A 20,136-nucleotide genomic window follows, 5' to 3' on the forward strand; every position below is an offset into this window, starting at 1 on the left:
TATATATGTATATGATTATATACACATATATGTTACACATAGTAACACATAAATATATATGTATATGATTATATACACATATATGTTACACATAGTAACACATAAATATATATGTATATGATTATATACACATATATATTACACATAGTAACACATTATATATATATATATATATATATATGTATATGATTATATACACATATATGTTACACATAGTAACACATTATATATATATATATATGTATATGATTATATACACATATATGTTACACATAGTAACACATTATATATATATATATATATATATATATATATATATATGTATATGATTATATACACATATATGTTACACATAGTAACACATAAATATATATGTATATGATTATATACACATATATGTTACACATAGTAACACATAAATATATATGTATATGATTATATAAATATATATGTTACACATAGTAACACATAAATATATATGTATATGATTATATACACATATATGTTACACATAGTAACACATTATATATATGTATATGATTATAAACACATATATGTTACACATAGTAACACATACATATATATGTATATGATTATATACACATATATGTTACACATAGTAACATAAATATATATGTATATGATTATATACACATATATGTTACACATAGTAACACATAAATATATATGTATATGATTATATACACATATATGTTACACATAGTAACACATTATATATATGTATATGATTATATACACATATATGTTACACATAGTAACACAAATATATATGTATATGATTATATACACATATATGTTACACATAGTAACGCATAAATATATATGTATATGATTATATACACATATATGTTACACATAGTAACATAAATATATATGTATATGATTATATACACATATATGTTACACATAGTAACACATAAATATATATGTATATGATTATATACACATATATGTTACACATATTAACACATTATATATATATGTATATGATTATATACACATATATGTTACACATAGTAACACATAAATATATATGTATATGATTATATACACATATATGTTACACATAGTAACACATAAATATATATGTATATGATTATATACACATATATGTTACACATAGTAACACATAAATATATATGTATATGATTATATACACATATATGTTACACATAGTAACACATTATATATATGTATATGATTATATACATATATATGTTACACATAGTAACACATTATATATATATATATATATATATATATATATATGTATATGATTATATAAATATATATGTTACACATAGTAACACATTATATATATGTATATGATTATATACACATATATGTTACACATAGTAACACATAAATATATATGTATATGATTATATACACATATATGTTACACATAGTAACACATAAATATATATGTATATGATTATATACACATATATGTTACACATAGTAACACATAAATATATATGTATATGATTATATACACATATATGTTACACATATTAACACATTATATATATGTATATGATTATATACACATATATGTTACACATATTAACACATTATATATATGTATATGATTATACACATATATGTTACACATAGTAACACATAAATATATATGTATATGATTATATACACATATATGTTACACATAGTAACACATTATATATATGTATATGATTATAAACACATATATGTTACACATAGTAACACATAAATATATATGTATATGATTATATACACATATATGTTACACATAGTAACACATAAATATACATGTATATGATTATATACACATATATGTTACACATATTAACACATTATATATATGTATATGATTATATACACATATATGTTACACATATTAACACATTATATATATGTATATAATCATATACATATATATTTACTGGGAACAAACAGTTCCCATAGACAGCAATGTAAAGGCACTTTTCAGTGCTGTTTGTTTTCTAACACTTCACACTCCTTAACTTCAGCCCCAAAATACTGCCTAGTGCAGTTGTTTTATTAAAAAATAAAGATGCTGCTATCTTTATTTTTTAATAAAATACACTAGACTGGGATCTGATCTCTGGATAATTTTTTAAGCATTAATTGCTACTGCATGCTCATGGTAGCAATAACCAGTAGCTGGTTAATTATTGTGCACCTGCAAACGGGCACATTTGCCTGTTTGCGAGTGCATGATAATTTAGCGCTCCACAGCTCCACTTGTAATCTATCCCATAATTTAAAACATTGAAACTGAGAAAAAGTTACAGTACAATGTATTTTATTATTTCACTATTGCTTGCATGTAACTATGTCTTTACCACTGGAAAGGGGATACACATGCTTACAGATGGATACTTTACCTTTATGTTGCATTTGAAATAGCTGGTTTTGCCTGTTGTATCCCAACCTATACTGTAATTTTCAATACATAAGTATTAGCTATAGAAAAACTATGTAAACTAGAATGTTTAGAGGAAACTACACTCTCATGGGGGCAGAGAGACAATAAAATGTAAATTTGTCATTGTTCTCTATAAGTATTGGTCTCACTGTGTAAATATTGAGAGATACGATAAAGATGATTTTGTGAATATTCAGATAGACATTCATATACAAAAATATACATAAAGGAAAATGTTCCCATTCCTTTTAAACTCTGCAGCTGGTATAACAAGTCATTGTAAACATGTTATGGGGGAAACAATTTATAATACACTGTCAGCTCCTTGGGCCATGCACTACTGGGAGTTAGCTAAACATATGGTGAGCCAATTACAAGAGACATATGTAGTGGGGTTTAATTTTGACTTTCCTAGCCATTTAAATTGACATAAAATTCAGTAAAAGAAATGAGGCACTTTAAACATCAGACAATGCAAGTGCTAAAAACCATAAACATTTACTTGTCCAAAAAACACCTTTGCCGTTTCTTAACAAGACTAAAGACGTTGCTTCCGGTGTTTCCCACTGGCCAGTTCTCATGGACTATGCCTGTTTCAGCTTCAGACAGGCTGGGACCATATCTGCAGCCAATCCGAAACCTCAACAATTCACAGCAACAATCCTTTTGTGACCAGTGGGTGGCACCAGAACCATCTGTACTGTCACTTTTTAATCAATTAAATTGTTTTTGTTTTTCAATAGTTTAAGGCACCTTATTTGTTTTAGGGACTTTCAATTTTTTATAGCAATATCATGTCCTGAATTTACAAGGAAACGTCTTTACTGTGCCTTCTGTGCATTTAAACAGTGCAAAGGAGGCATCTTTTTGGTCAGCAAAAGCTTTTTTTATCACTAATGCTATTAAAGGGACATTCAACTTTTGCAATGAATAATTCATCTTTATGTATGAACTTAACAAAGAAGAGTATTGTAGTGATCTAATAAGTAACTACACATAAGACAGGGATTTCAGCATTTTCTTTTTTATTGGTTATAATAACCTTAAAGGGACACTGAATCCAAATTTTTTCTTTTGTGATTCAGATAGAGCCTGACATTTTAAGCAATTTTCTAATTTACTCCTATTATCAAATTTGTCAAATCTTGGTATCTTTATTTGAAATGCAAGAATGGAAGTTTAGATGCCGGACCATTTTTGGTGAAGAACCTGGGTTGTCCTTGCTGATTGGTGGATAAATTCATCCACCAATAAAAAAGTGCTATCCAGAGTTCTGAACCCAAAAAAAAGCTTAGATGCCTTCTTTTTCAAATAAAGATAGCAAGAGAACAAAGAAAAATTGATAATAGGAGTAAATTAGAAAGTTGTTTAAAATTGCCTGCTCTATCTGAATCATTAAAGAAAAAAATTGGGTTCAGTGTCCCTTTAACAGTCATCCGTATTCGGAAAATAAACACAGTGCAATAAAGTTCTTGCAAGCCTATAACCGATAAGAAACCCCTGCTACTTGACTATGCATAAGAACCACATCCAAAAAGTACACAGAGAGCTAAGGCCATTCAGTCCTAGGACATCAGTTTGCAACATTCACACAATGAGCAAGTACTTATATAACCAATTCAACAAATAACACCTCTAACAGCGGATGGCAATGCAAAGTCTGCACTAATCGGCCATCATGTTACACCATGAGGATCTATATTTGTTAGATATACAGTTTACCTTAACAATATTGGTTACTGATACACATAAAGAATAATTAACTTTATGAAAACCAACCTATAAGTACATAGTTAAAACTTGCTTATAGTCGATAGCATTTTTGATCACATGACTGTGACTGTTTATTATCAATTGTCTTGCAGTTAGCATTGTTTTGGGCTAAATCTTAAATAACTCCCTGTGCCTGTACACAGTGTTATCTATATGGCCCATGTGTACTTTTAGCCTCTTTGTGTTGAAAAGGAATTTAAAAAGCCTCTGATAAGAGGCAGCCCTCAAGAGTTTAGAAATTAGCTTATGAGCCTACCTAGGTTTAGCTTCAACTAAGAATACTAAGAGAAAAAAGCAAATTTGATGATAAAAGTAAATTGGAACGTTGATTAAAATTACATGTCCTATCTAAATAATGAAAGTTTAATTTTGACTAGAATGTCCCTTTAAAGGGACACTGAACCCAAATATTTTTCTTTCATGATTACACTTGTAACATACAAGTACACAGAATGCAAATGCCCACTCACTGTGCACACTACACACAGATTTATGCATCCATAATGACCTCACGCATACGCTAATGCAGTGATTTGCAACCTTTTTTTTGCCGTGGCAAACTTTTTTACATTAAAAAATCCTGAGGCACACCACCATCCCAAAATTTTACAAAATCACACATTGTAGCCTAATACAGGATATATATATACACACACACTGTACTGTGCTGTCATGCCATGCCTCCTACAAACTATACATGACATATTGACATTCATTCACAAACAATCATAATGATTGTCTGTGAATGAATGACAATGTCATGGTTGTAAATGATGCCTGATGAGCCTGTCACATACCTCCCAATATTTCAAAAATTGAAAGAGGGACACCCCCACACTGTTGTCAGTCTGCCGCGGCACACCTGAGGATCTCTCACGGCACACTAGTGTGCCACGGCACACTGGTTGAAAAACACTGCACTAATGCACAAACACACGTGTAATGCAACATTTCATTACTGTACTATTGATTGTAAAGAATTATGTTTTGCATCTACACAAAGGGTTAAAGTAGGTGCTGTAAGATAAGCTGAACATGACTGCTGAGCCAATCAGGTTTGGCATATGTGCGTAGTGTTCAGCACAGGTTCAGCAAAGCATTGGAAATCAGACCTGACTTTATGTGTTAAAGCAATAATACGGTTATAAAATGCTCTTGCACTTTACAGCATTTATTATTGCTCTTTTTTTATCCATTTGACCACAAACACACAGAGAAATAAAAAACATAGATATACAGCGAACATAAAAACAACAAAGATTTAATTAACCACTGAGCCTTCAAATTATTTCTAGATCATTAAATAAGGTGATTTTAAACTGTATTGCAACTTTTTGCCATGTTAAAAAAAACATTTTTACTATTTTTATTTTAAGTAAATTTTATGACTCAAGGACTGCGTGAATATCCTGCACAGTCTCATTTGTATTTCAGAGACAATAAAAATGTTTCAATCTGGCAACATCATGAGATCTCCCAAATAACATTACTGGTGACATTACAAAATTACCTAGATTACCTGCATTGGTAAAACTGATGAAAAAAGTGAAGTGAGATTAATTAATGTAGAAGGTGAAAGGGACATTATGAAATAGGAGACTAGCAGACAGACAGATGGATAAGGGAAAATAAGAGAGAATATGATTAAGACAATGAGAGCAAAAGATATGAATAATGGACATACAAAGACATTGGGAAGACAGAAGCTCCGGGGAGGGAGAGGTAAGGAGTAGAAAAAAAACACTTCTTTACCTAATTATGGACTATGAATGGGAATAGACAACGGATTTAATTTCCAGTATTCATTAATTACACATCATTGAATGTTTCTATATAACAAATAGACTCTATGAGGCTACAAACCAGGACTTTATGTTTTAACCTTTTTGTGTGGGTTAAACACATAGGGCCAGATTACAAGTGGAGCACTATTTAACGGTCCCGCTCGAGTGTTAACAGGTCTAGAAGTAAGCATTTTGCACTTGTCGGAGCAAAAAGCTGAAGTTAGAATATGAATATTTCACATTCCAATATTCTTCACATAACAGAAAATGTTCTATTTATTCAGAAATATATATATAGGTTCCCAGTATTGCTCCTTGTTAGTAGCGTAGTCTTTCTGTGACTTGTTTTTATTTTCACCTAGGTGGCTATTGGCACTTTGTATTTTTAGTTTGCCTAGCAACGGGCGCCGTCTGTTGATGCACGCACAGAGCATTGCGCCAGCCGTGTCTCACTTATGCACTGGGTGTTCAGGGGGTAAGTAAGATATAAATGTTTGTTTTATTGTTTGGTGTTGTTGTTGGTATGAAGACAGGGATAAAACCCCGAAACGTCACTTGGGATTAAATTATACCCATTTTCAAATCCGGAGAGTGCCTTCCTTATCATGACTTATATATCTATCTATCTATTTATAATATCTATTAATTAATACTTAGAAGAGCATTGGAATGCGAAATATTTACAGTAAATACATAGCTAAAGCCTTTATTAAAAAATGAATATTGCACAAATATGCTTTAACATGTTTTCATTTACTTAACTGCAAAGGGCTCCAATGCACTTTATATGTCTTATGTGTGTACATATGTATTTATGTATATATATATATATATATATATATATATATATATATATATATATATATATATATATATATATATATATATATATGTAAATACATAGATACACATATAAAAACATATACATATTTACACATATATAGACATATATAGATACATACATATACATAATTAGACATGCATTGCATACATATTTATCTCAATGTTAAAGTCTCATATGTTTTGAGCCCTTATAACTTTAGTGTGCAATATTTTTTTTTTAAACAATTTTTATTAGATAGTGTTATTATGAGTGTAAGTGTAATGTATTTTTGATGTGTTTTGTTTGGGTGACCATATTGCCGCTTTAAAAAGGGACACATATGAAAAATACATATGTCAGGGCTGTTTAAATAAATGTTTTTTATAAGAACCCTGACATATGTATTTTTCATATGTGTCCCTTTTTTAAAGCGGCAATATGGTCACCCTATGTTTTGTGCAACTTTTCTGTGAAACAGTTAGCCACAGTGACATCTCTGAAGTCGCAGTAATCAATCTAGAGTAAATCAAGATTGTCTTTACTTTCAACTCATAATGCCAACGGTAAGCCCTCGATAAACCCCTTATCACTCGCACACAGATGTTAGCGCTCCACTCGTAATCTGGCCCATAGCGTTTCAGAGGGAATACAACATAAAATAAAAGGTTTAATGGATTAGAGTATGTACTTTTTACCACTATATGCTGCGTTAACATCACCTAATATTACAAGCAATTGCTTAACATATATTAGAATATGAACTTAATAACTAAATTACCAATCAAATGACAATGAGCATTACCAACTTTAGGTGCATTAAAGGGACATGCCACCTACATTTTTTCTTTTATGATTTAGAAAGAGAATGCAATGTTAAACATCTTTCTAATTTACTTATATTATCTAATTTGTTTTAGTCTCTTGATATTCTTTGATGAAAAGCATATCTAGATATGCTCACTAGCTGCTGATTGGTTGCTGCACATGGAAGCATCATGTGATTGGCTCACCATGTGCATTGCTTTTTCTTTAAATAAGGATATTTAAAAAATGAAGCAAAATAAATAATGGAAGTAAATTGTAATGTTGTTTAAATTTCTATTCTCTATCTGAATCATGAAAGAAAGATTTTTGGTTTAGTGGCCCTTTAAAAGGACATTAAACCAAATTGCATCCACCCTAAAATGTTTAATCTTTTAGAATAGAATAATAATTAATGTTTTTTGCTGTACAATACGAGTTCAAAATTGTCCCCAATCCCTCAAATGTTATACTTCAGGAACATCATACCCAAGAACGTTTAATCACCCGCAGCACTCAGACATGTTAATATTTTATCTTTAAAAATGTGAAGCGAAATGTATTTAAAATTTAAAGTGAAACTAATAAATCTGCATCAGCTGAACATTTCCTGCTGTTCCTCATTGGCTGATTGGTACTTCCTGCTAATTCTCATTGTCTCATAGGAAATAAATCAGCCAGTAAGAGAATACGTATGGGCGCGATCACATATATGGCGCAGATTTCGGCGCAAGTGTGGGAACCTGCGCCGCCCGTAATTTCACCTTGCACATCGGGGTATTACATATACCCCGCCGGCAGTTCATAAAGTGCCGTAAGTCTGATAAACTAGCGATGTCCAGAAATAAGCGTAAATACAAATTTCTGGAGTCGCTAGAGACTTACGGCACTTTAGAAACTGCCGGCGCCTAAGAAAAGTAAAGGAAATATCAAATCTCCCGTAACAGTCTAACATGCCTCCCAAAAATAAGCCCGACACGTAAAACCCCTATATCCACAATCCCCCCCTCTCACTACTAATAATAAATGTATTAACCCCTAGACCGACAACCCCCCACAACGCAATAAGCCTTATTATTAACCTCTAAACCGCCATAGCTGACACTGCAATTAACCTATTTAAGTATTAACCCCTAAACCGCCATAGCCCACACCGCAATAAAGCTATTCTAGTATTAACCCCTAAACCGCCATAGCCCACACCGCAAGTAATAACTAAATTATTAACCCCTAAACTGCCATAGCCCACAACGCAATTAACCTATTCAAGTATTAACCCCTAAACTGCCATAGCCCACACTGCAATAAACCTATCCTAGTATTAACCCCTAAACCGCCATAGCCCACACCGCAAGTAATAACTAAATTATTAACCCCTAAACCGCCATAGCCCACAATGCAATTAACCTATTCTAGTATTAACCCCTAAACCGCCATAGCCCACACCGTAATAAACCTATTCTAGTATTAACCCCTAAACCGCCATAGCCCACATAGCCTATTAAATGTATTAACCCCAGTCTGCTGCCGCCAACGTCGCCGCCACTATAATAAAGTTATTAACCCCTAAACCTAAGTCTAACCCTAACCCTAACACCCCCCTAACTTAAATATTATTTAAATAAATCTAAATAATATTACTATTAACTAAATTATTCCTATTTAAAACTAAATACTTACCTATAAAATAAACCCTAAGATAGCTACAATATAATTAATAATTACATTGTAGCTATTTTAGGATTTATTTTTATTTTACAGGCAACTTTGTATTTATTTTAACTAGGTACAATAGCTATTAAATAGTTAATAACTATTTAATAGCTACCTAGTTAAAATAACTACAAATTTACCAGTAAAATAAATACTAACCTAAGTTACAATTACACCTAAAACTACACTATCATTAAATAAATTAAATTAATTAACAACAATTACCTAAAATTAAATATAATTAAATAAAATAAACTATAGTACAAAAAAACAAACATACACTAAATTACAGAAAATAAAAAAATTACAAGAAGTTTAAACTAATTACACCTAATCTAAGCCCCCTAATAAAATAAAAAGGCCCCCCAAAATAATAAAATTCCCTACCCTATACTAAATTACAAATAGCCCTTAAAAGGGCTTTTTGCGGGGCATTGCCCCAAAGTAATCAGCTCTTTTACCTGTAAAAAAAAAAGAGAAATACAACCCCCCCAACATTAAAACCCACCACCCACACACCCAACCCTACTCTAAAACCCACCCAATCCCCCCTTAAAAAAACCTAACACTAACCCCTTGAAGACCACACTACCTTGAGCCATCTTCACCCAGCCGGGCAGAAGTCTTCATCCGATCCGGGCAGAAGAGGTCCTCCAGCCGGGCAGAAGTCTTCATCCAAGCGGCATCTTCTATCTTCTTCCATCCAACGAGGATTGACCTTGCATTCTATTGGCATTCTATTGGCTGATTGGAACAGCCAATAGAACGCAAGGTCAATTCTATTGGCTGATTGCATTAGTGTTAGTTTTTTTTAAGGGGGTATTGGGTGGGTTTTAGAGTAGGGTTGGGTGTGTGGGTGGTGGGTTTTAATGTTGGGGGGGGTTGTATTTATTTTTTTTACAGGTAAAAGAGCTGATTACTTTGGGGCAATGCCCCACAAAAAGCCCTTTTAAGGGCTATTTGTAATTTAGTATAGGGAAGGGAATTTTATTATTTTGGGGGGCTTTTTTAATTTTATTAGGGGGCTTAGATTAGGTGTAATTAGTTTAAACTTCTTGTAATTTTTTTTATTTTCTGTAATTTAGTGTTTGTTTTATTTTGAAATATAGTTTATTTTATTTAATTGTATTATTTATTATTATTATTATCGGTTATTTGTAGAGCGCCAACAGATTCCGCAGCGCTATAAACAAAGGGGGAGTACAACAAAACAATTATATGGTAGAGGGCCCTGCCAAGAGTTGCACTGTTGTAGTCAGTTCTTAAGAAGGTGATCTACAAACAGCTGGACTCTTAAGCTTACATGCTAGGGGGGTTCAGGGGATAGCATTGGAGGAGAGGAACTGGTATAAAGAAAGGTTAGCGTAGGTTGTATGCATCCCTGAACAGTAGAGTCTTTAGGGAGCACTTGAAACTTTTAAAACTAGAAGAGAGTCTTGTGGAACGAGGCAGAGAGTTCCACAAGATGGGAGCCAGTCTGGAGAATTTAATTTTAGGTAATTGTAGTTAATTAATTTAATTTGTTTAACGCCTTAATGACCGAGGACGTGCAGGGTATGTCATCTTAAAAAAGTCACTTAACGACCAAGGACATACCCTGCACGTCCTCGGTTTGGAAAGCAGCTGGAAGCGATCCTGATCACTTCCAGCTGTTTTCCGGTTATTGCAGGATGCCTCGATATTGAGGCATCCTGCAATAACATTTTTTACCCAAAGGTATCCTTTTTTTTTATATAGCATATTTACATATGCTGCTGTGTAAGATTCCCCAGCTTAGTCCCCAACCTCCCTGATCCCCCCCAAAACAGCTCTCTAACCCTCCCCCTCTGCCAGTACCCAAGATGGCCCCCAATAAGGCAGAGGGGGAGGGTTAGAGAGCTGTTTTGGGGGGGATCAGGGAGGTTGGGGACTAAGATGGGGAATCTTACACAGCAGCATATGTAAATATGCTATATATAAAAAAAGGATACCTTTTATTTTAGTACTGGCAGACTTTCTGCCAGTACTTAAGATGGCGGGGACAATTTTTGGGGTGGGGGAGGAAAGAGAGCTCTTTGGGAGGGATCAGGGGGTCTGATGTGTCAGGTGGGAAGCTGATCTCTACACTAAAGCTAAAATTAACCCTGCAAACTCCCTACAAGCTACCTAATTAACCCCTTCATTGCTGGGCATAATTCACGTGTTGTGCGCAGTGGCATTTAGCGGCCTTCTAATTACCAAAAAGCAACACCAAATCCATATATGTCTGCTATTTTTTAACAAAGGAGACCCCAGAGAAGCATTTACAACCATTTGTGCCATAATTGCACAAAATGTTTGTAAATGATTTCAGTGAGAAATCTAATATTTTGAAAAATTTAACGTTTTTCTTTATTTGATCGCATTTGGCGGTGAAATGGTGGCATGAAATATACCAAAATGGGCCTAGATCAATACTTTATAATACTGGTTGTCTACTGCACTACACTAAAGCTAAAATTACCCCAAAAAGCTCCCTACATGCTCCCTAATTAAACCCTTCCCTGCTGGGCATAATACACGCATGGTGCGCAGTGGCATTTAGCGGCCTTCTAATTACCAAAAAGCAACGTCAAAACCATATATGTCTGCTATTTCTGAACAAAGGGGATCCCAGAGAAAAAATTACAACCATTTATGCCATAATTGCACAAGCTGTTTGTAAATAATTTCAGTGAGAATCCTAAAGTTTGTTAAAAAATTTGTGAAAAAGTGAACAATTTTTTTTATTTGATCGCATTTGGTGGTGAAATGGTGGCATGAAATATACCAAAATGGGCCTAGATCAATACTTTGGGATGTCTTCTAAAAAAACATATCCACATGTTAATGGATATTCAGGGATTCCTGAAAGATATCAGTGTTCTAATGTAACTAGCGCTAATTTTGAAAAAAAGTGGTTTGGAAATAGCTAAGTGCTACTTATATTTATTGCCCTATAACTTGCAAAAAAAGCAAAGAACATGTAAACATTGGGTATTTCTAAACTCTGGACAAAATTTAGAAACTATTTAGCATGGGTGTTTTTTGGTGGTTGTATATGTGTAACAGATTTTGGGGGACAAAGTTAGAAAAAGTGTGTTTTTTTCCATTTTTTCCTCATATTTTATATATTTTTTTATAGTAAATGATAAGATATGATGAAAATAATGGTATCTTTAGAAAGTCCATTTAATGGCGAGAAAAACGGTATATAATATGTGTGGGTACAGTAAAAGAGCAAGAGGAAAATTACAGCTAAACACAAACACTGCAATAATGCAAAAATAGCCTTGGTCCCAAATGGACAGAAAATGGAAAAGTGCTGTGGTCATTAAGGGGTTAATGATAGTGTAGTGTTAGGTGTAATTGTAACTTAGGTAAGGATTTATTTTACAGGTAATTTTGTAATTATTTTAACTAGGTAGCTATTAAATAGTTATTAACTATTTAATAGCTATTGTACCTAGTTAAAATAAATACAAAGTTGCCTGTAAAATAAAAATAAATCCTAAAACAGCTACAATGTAATTATTAATTATATTGTAGCTATCTTAGGGTTTATTTTATAGGTAAGTATTTCGTTTTAAATAGGAATAATTTAGTTAATAATAGTAATATTATTTAGATTTATTTAAATAATTTTTAAGTTAGGGGGGTATTAGGGTTAGACTTAGGTTTAGGGGTTAATAACTTTATTATAGTGGCGGCGACCTTGGCGGCGGCAGATTAGGGGTTAATACATTTAATAGGCTATGTGGGCTATGGCGGTTTAGGGGTTAATACTAGAATAGGTTTATTGCAGTGTGGGCTATGGCGGTTTAGGGGTTAATACTAGAATAGGTTTATTGCGGTGTGGGCTATGGCGGTTTAGGGGTTAATAGACTTTATTAGTTATTGCGGTGGGGGATTGCGGTTGACAGGTAGATAGACATTGGGCATGCGTTAGGTGTTAGTTTATTTTTGCAGGCATTTTCGGGAGTTACGGTGCTCCCATAGTCAGCGCAAGGCCTGCTACGGCTGCCTTTTATGGCGAGGTAAAAATGGAGTAAGATTTCTCCATTTTCGCCACGTAAGGCCTGCGCTGGATATTGGATACCGATTTACGAGGTGGTCCCATGTTAGCCTATGGGAGCAAAAATTGCGAGCGACGGGTGAAATATATGGGCGTAACTTGTATGCTACGCCGTATATGTGATACCAAAACAGCGCAAAAACCGGCGTCGCCGGCTTTTGCGGGCGACGCTCTATATGTAATGGAGGCCATAATGGATACTGTTGTATTAGTTTCAGTTTAATTTACTTCACATTTTCCAGCACAATCAATAAACTATTTAATTAAGAAATTAAGAAATACAAATCATCCTGTTTAAATGCTGCTTTCATATGGACGATAGACTTTTGTTTTACTATAATGTTCCTTTATGTTTGCTGCAAATTGCCTAAACCACATACATACTACGCAGTGACAACTTAGAGCAGTGCACAATTTAATTTACAACTAGCTCAATTTGGCCAGATTTAAGAGAGATCAGAGGGATTTCAAGTGTTTTTTTTCCTGGACTGACCTACACATTACATTGCACAACGTGAATGTATTAAATGTGCATCTTCTTAGCTGTTAGAGCACTAGTAACCCCAGCAAATGGATCTCTGTCGCATACCTGTTTATGTCACTGCTGATTGGGTCACCGACAGTGACCACTCAGGACCAGGGCCGCCATCTTGGTCAAAAATTGCACATGTCAAGGGAGGGGGGGGGGGGGGGAGTCGCTGATCAATGGTTAAGGGGCCCCAAAATTTCTAGTGGCGGCCCTGCTCAGGACCAACAGTTTTCTGCAGCTACTGAGCTGTACTTTAAGTATATGCTCAACCCCTTTGCAGCAGATAAACACATAAATTACAAGTGGCTCACTATTTAGCACTGACACTTGAGTGTACTCTTCACTAAAAGTATTATTTTTGTGGTTAGAGTGCATATTACAGTTTTAAAGTAAGAGGACTTTGAATATTGTGACCAAGCTAATTTATTCTCCCCAAAGACCTTATCGCTTAACGCTTATCGTTTGCACGCTAACCCGACAGGAGTTTATTAAAGGGACATAAAACCCAATTTTTTTCTTTCATGATTCGTATAGAACATACAATTTAAACAACTTTCCAATTTACTTCTATTATCACATTGTCTTTGTTTTCTTGTTATCCTTTGTTGAAAAGCAGGAAGGTAAGTTCAGGCATGTGCACGTGTCTGGAGAACTATATGGCAGCAGTTTTATAATAATGTTATACATTAGCAAGAGCACTAGATGGCAGCAGTTTTATAAAAATGTTATACATTAGCAAGGGCACTAGATGGCAGCAGTTTTATAACAATGTTATACATTAGCAAGAGCACTAGATGGCAGCAGCTTTATAATAATGTTATACATTAGCAAGAGCACTAGATGGCAGCAGCTTTATAATAATGTTATACATTAGCAAGAGCACTAGATGGCAGCAGATTTATAACAATGTTATTCATTAGCAAGAGCACTAGATGGCAGCAGCTTTATAATAATGTTATACATTAGCAAGAGCACTGGATGGCAGCAGCTTTATAATAATGTTATACATTAGCAAGAGCACTAGATGGCAGCAGCTTTATAATAATGTTATACATTAGCAAGAGCACTAGATGGCAGCAGCTTTATAATAATGTTATACATTAGCAGGAGCACTAGATGGTAGCAGCTTTATAATAATGTTATATATTAGCAAGAGCACTAGATGGCAACAGCTTTATAATAATGTTATACATTAGCAAGAGCACTAGATGGCAGCAGCTTTATAATAATTTTATATATTAGCAAGAGCACTAGATGGCAACAGCTTTATAATAATGTTATACATTAGCAAGAGCACTAGATGGCAGCAGCTTTATAATAATGTTATACATTAGCAAGAGCACTAGATGGCAGCAGCTTTATAATAATGTTATACATTAGCAAGAGCACTAGATGGCAGCAGCTTTATAACAATGTTATACATTAGCAAGAGCACTAGATGGCAGCAGCTTTATAATAATGTTATACATTAGCAAGAGCACTAGATGGCAGCAGCTTTATAATAATGTTATACATTAGCAAGAGCACTAGATGGCAGCAGCTTTATAATAATGTTATACATTAGCAAGAGCACTAGATGGCAGCACTATTGCCTGTCTTGTAGTGCTTCAAGCATGTGCACACTACCTACCTAGATATCTCTTCAACAAAGAATAACATGAGAGTGATGCAAATTTGATAATAGAAGTAGATTGTAAAAAAAATTAAACTGTATTCTCTATGTAAATCATGGAATAATAAAATTGGGTTTTATAAACCTTTAATATTTCACATTACAATGTTTTTCACATACAGAAAAATGTAATTTTTATTGTAAATACATATTTCTATATATATCTGTATATACCTATAACTACATATCTATTTCTTTAGATATATAGATATATCTTTTATATTAACATTATCACATATATACAGAAATATCTATTTAACAATACAAATTAAAATCTTTTCCATGTAAAATATGTGTAATGTGTTTCTCAATGTAGGTCTAACGTGGTTTCGAGTTAGTGCATATGAAAACTTTGTTATCTTAAGGAGCGCTGTTGAAATATAAAATATTAAAAATTATTAACAATAATTATTATAAATTATTATATACTGTTAATATATACATGTATATATATATATATATATATATATATATATATACACATATACAGTATATATTCTATGGCTTATTTAGAATTTTTTACAATATCTATAATTATTTATTCATATATATATATATATATATATATATATATATATATATATATATATATATACATTTCTGATAATGGTAAAATATATATCTATACCTATATATCTATAGGAATATATATATATAAATGTATAGGGGTATATATATAGATTGCGCACAAGTTAACGTGTTTACTTTTAACTTGTAATATATGCAACTTAACGCACTTGTGACATGCTTATATCACGTGTTTGTTTACGTACACGTGGAACTTGTAATCTAGCCCATAGTGTTTCAGGGAGGCTTGTATGTAATTTTGCACTATAAGGTCCCTTTAATTGATTATCAACACTATGACTATATAAAAATGGTTTTAATGTCCCTTTAAATGAATGCTCCAGGGATGACAGACAGAGCTGTAACACATAGATTAGCTTTGTACTACGGCTCTCTCTGGCAAACAAGAAGTTAATGACATTTCTGCAAGTTATATACATTGTGATGCAGAAGAAGTCCCCACTGTATGAGTGACGTTTTAGATATAAATAATGAATCCTGCACACTCGTCTCACCTTCTGAAAAGGCAGATTCACAAATGGGTTGCGTGAGAGTCTCTGAAAACTTCAGTCTGTGAATGTGATCGTCCAAACACTGGGAGTTGTCTGCAAAGGACAATAAAAAATGTGCTTATAAATATTTCCAGTACAATTCACATGTTATGTGTCATGTGACTCATTGAATACAAATTGCATAAAGTCCAGAATTAGAATTATTATAAAGGACTTTAGACCCACTGGGAAGATAAATATATTAAAGGAAATCATTATTGATTGAAACTACAATACTGAGCTCATTGTAACATTTATATTTCACATCTCAGATATTTACCTGTATATCTATAGCTATATTCCTATAACTATATTCTTATATACTATATCTATATACCTATATGCTTGTTAACCTATACACCTATTTACCTATACCTATATGCCTACCCACCTATACACCTATTTACCTATACCTATATGCCTATTTATTTATATACATATACCTATATATCTATGCATCTATTTACCTATACACACATTTACCTATATACCTATAACTATACCTGTTACTATAGTCCTATATAGCTATACCTATATTCTTATATACCTATATGCATGTATACCTATATACCTATTTACCTAGGAGTGGAGTAAGGGTATATTTGAAGTAGTAAGTGGGGCTATAGTCAATTTGGAGGGGTAAGTAACGTTAGGGTGGATTTTGAGGGGTAAGTGGGGCTATGATACATTTGGAGGGGAAAGTAGAGTTACGGTATATTTAGAAAGGTAAACTGGACTAGGGTGAATTTAGTTGGGTGAGTGTGGCTTGGGTGGATTTTTTAGGGGTAAGTTGGACTAAAGTGGATTTGCATAGACTCGCAGTGATACAGCTCCTGGTGGTAAGTGCTCGTGAAGACCTGAGGGTAGCTGCCAAACTCCCCAAATAGCTTATATTCAATCAATGGTCGGTCTGCAGGTTCTCTTGTGTCTGATGAGCGCTGTTTGATAAATACTGACTGCAGGTTCTGTTGTGTCTGATAACCGCTGCTTGATAAATACTGACTGCAGGTTCTCTTGTGTCTGATGACTGCTGCTTACTAAATACTGACTGCAGGTTCTCTTGTGTCTGATGACTGCTGCTTACTAAATACTGACTGCAGGTTCTCTTGTGTCTGATAACTGCTGCTTGATAAATACTGACTGCAGGTTCTCTTGTGTCTGATAACTGCTGCTTGATAAATACTGACTGCAGGTTCTCTTGTGTCTGATAACTGCTGCTTGATAAATACTAACTGCAGGTTCTCTTGTGTCTGATGAGCGCTGTTTGATAAATACTGACTGCAGGTTCTCTTGTGTCTGATGACCGCTGCTTGATAAATACTGACTGCAGGTTCTCTTGTGTCTGATGACCGCTGCTTGATAAATACTGACTGCAGGTTCTCTTGTGTCTGATGACCGCTGCTTGATAAATACTGCCTGCAGGTTCTCTTGTGTCTGATGACCTCTGCTTGCTAAATACTGACTGCAGGTTCTCTTGTGTCTGATGACCGCTGCTTGCTAAATACTGACTGCAGGTTCTCTTGTGTCTGATGACTGCTGCTTACTAAATACTGACTGCAGGTTCTCTTGTGTCTGATAACTGCTGCTTGATAAATACTGACTGCAGGTTCTCTTGTGTCTGATAACTGCTGCTTGATAAATACTGACTGCAGGTTCTCTTGTGTCTGATAACTGCTGCTTGATAAATACTAACTGCAGGTTCTCTTGTGTCTGATGACCGCTGCTTGATAAATACTGACTGCAGGTTCTCTTGTGTCTGATGACCGCTGCTTGATAAATACTGACTGCAGGTTCTCTTGTGTCTGATGACCGCTGCTTGATAAATACTGCCTGCAGGTTCTCTTGTGTCTGATGACCTCTGCTTGATAAATACTGACTGCAGGTTCTCTTGTGTCTGATGACCGCTGCTTGCTAAATACTGACTGCAGGTTCTCTTGTGTCTGATAACCGCTGCTTGATAAATACTGACTGCAGGTTCTCTTGTGTCTGATGACTGCTGCTTGATAAATACTGACTGCAGGTTCTCTTGTGTCTGATGACCGCTGCTTGATAAATACTGACTGCAGGTTCTCTTGTGTCTGATAACCGCTGCTTGATAAATACTGACGGCAGGTTCTCTTGTGTCTGATGACTGCTGCTTGATAAATACTGCCTGCAGGTTCTCTTGTGTCTGATAACCGCTGCTTGATAAATACTGACTGCAGGTTCTCTTGTGAGAACCTGCAGTCATAATGCGGTGAACAGCTTGATAAACCGAGCCCTTAACATATTTTGCTCTGTTTGCTCAATAGTACAGAGCTTGAGAATGATCTTTACTATGCAGACATAAGTGAGCACAAACAGTGACACATTTAGAGTAAGCTGCCTGTGTGCATAGATACAGGTACACAGAGTGATGAGGATAAACACATACTTACATACAGCACATACATTTAATATATATTGTCTAGCCCCTAATTTCACAACCTGTGGTACGTGAACCCCTGGGGGTACTTGGGGCATTGACAAGGGGTACTCCAGGGATTGGTCTTCATTATTTTTTTCCTGATGTATCTATTGTAGACATTTTAAAGAAAGCTGTGTTTCTCATTTATACCCTCAAACTAGTATGAGTGTGAGTATGAGTGTGAGTATGAGTGTGAGTATGTCCCTGCCTAGGTTGAACCACTGTTCAATCACTGATTCACTTCAAATTGGCTAAACCTGAGATTCTGGCTTGTTAGTACTATATGAGGGCTGCTGTTGTGCTTCACTGATATGATCAGAGAAACTGTATTTGTATTATTGTGACCAAGTGTCACAGAAACAAATGGCAGATAAATGTGCCACTGTGAAATAGGTAAAGTGCGTCATATTGAAGTTTGCTGTTGTAAAATGAAAAACTGTTCATGAAATGGTTATAAAAATAGATAGTACCATAAATATTACTTTCCTCCTCATGCAGAAAATAGTTTATTTTCTTCTTTTTAATGTAAGAAGCACATTAACTGCATATAATTATTAAAATCAATGGACTATATATCTGTGTTTTATGCGTTTATTATTCTCTGTTGTAATATTGGCAAATATTCAATTCCTATTTACTTTATTAACATATCTGATGCAAGTTTGTGAAATCAAGTGATACACAGGATTTCCATTTTTCCTGAAAGTGAAAGTTCAATAATATTTGTGCTACAGTTTGGGTGCATAGAAAGCATAGGAAACAAATGTATGCCTACAGGGGTACTTGCTTGAGAAACACTGGTCTAGCTGACAAAGGTTCCCACATACAACGTGTCTTGCAGGTAATGCAATCAAACGTAAACTTGAAAGGAGGTCTGTCCCTGGCTTAATTTCTAACATTATATATGAACACAAACAGCTACCTCTACTGGCAAATACAGGGCAATGCCCGAT

The 20,136-nt window shown here is 34.1% G+C and overlaps 1 protein-coding gene across 2 annotated transcripts in view; it reads right to left on the reverse strand.

Moving 5' to 3' along the window:
* Positions 1-20,136, reverse strand: part of PRR5 (proline rich 5) — a 269,954-nt gene that overhangs the window by 172,291 nt on the left and 77,527 nt on the right. For both annotated transcript variants that reach the window (XM_053719045.1, XM_053719043.1), the window contains exon 2: positions 16,702-16,791. The gene's annotated coding sequence lies outside the window, so the exon portion shown is untranslated. The remainder of the gene's footprint in view (positions 1-16,701; positions 16,792-20,136) is intronic.

This window comes from Bombina bombina, chromosome 6 (genome assembly GCF_027579735.1).
Source record: "Bombina bombina isolate aBomBom1 chromosome 6, aBomBom1.pri, whole genome shotgun sequence".
In the NCBI taxonomy this organism is placed as follows: domain Eukaryota; kingdom Metazoa; phylum Chordata; class Amphibia; order Anura; family Bombinatoridae; genus Bombina; species Bombina bombina.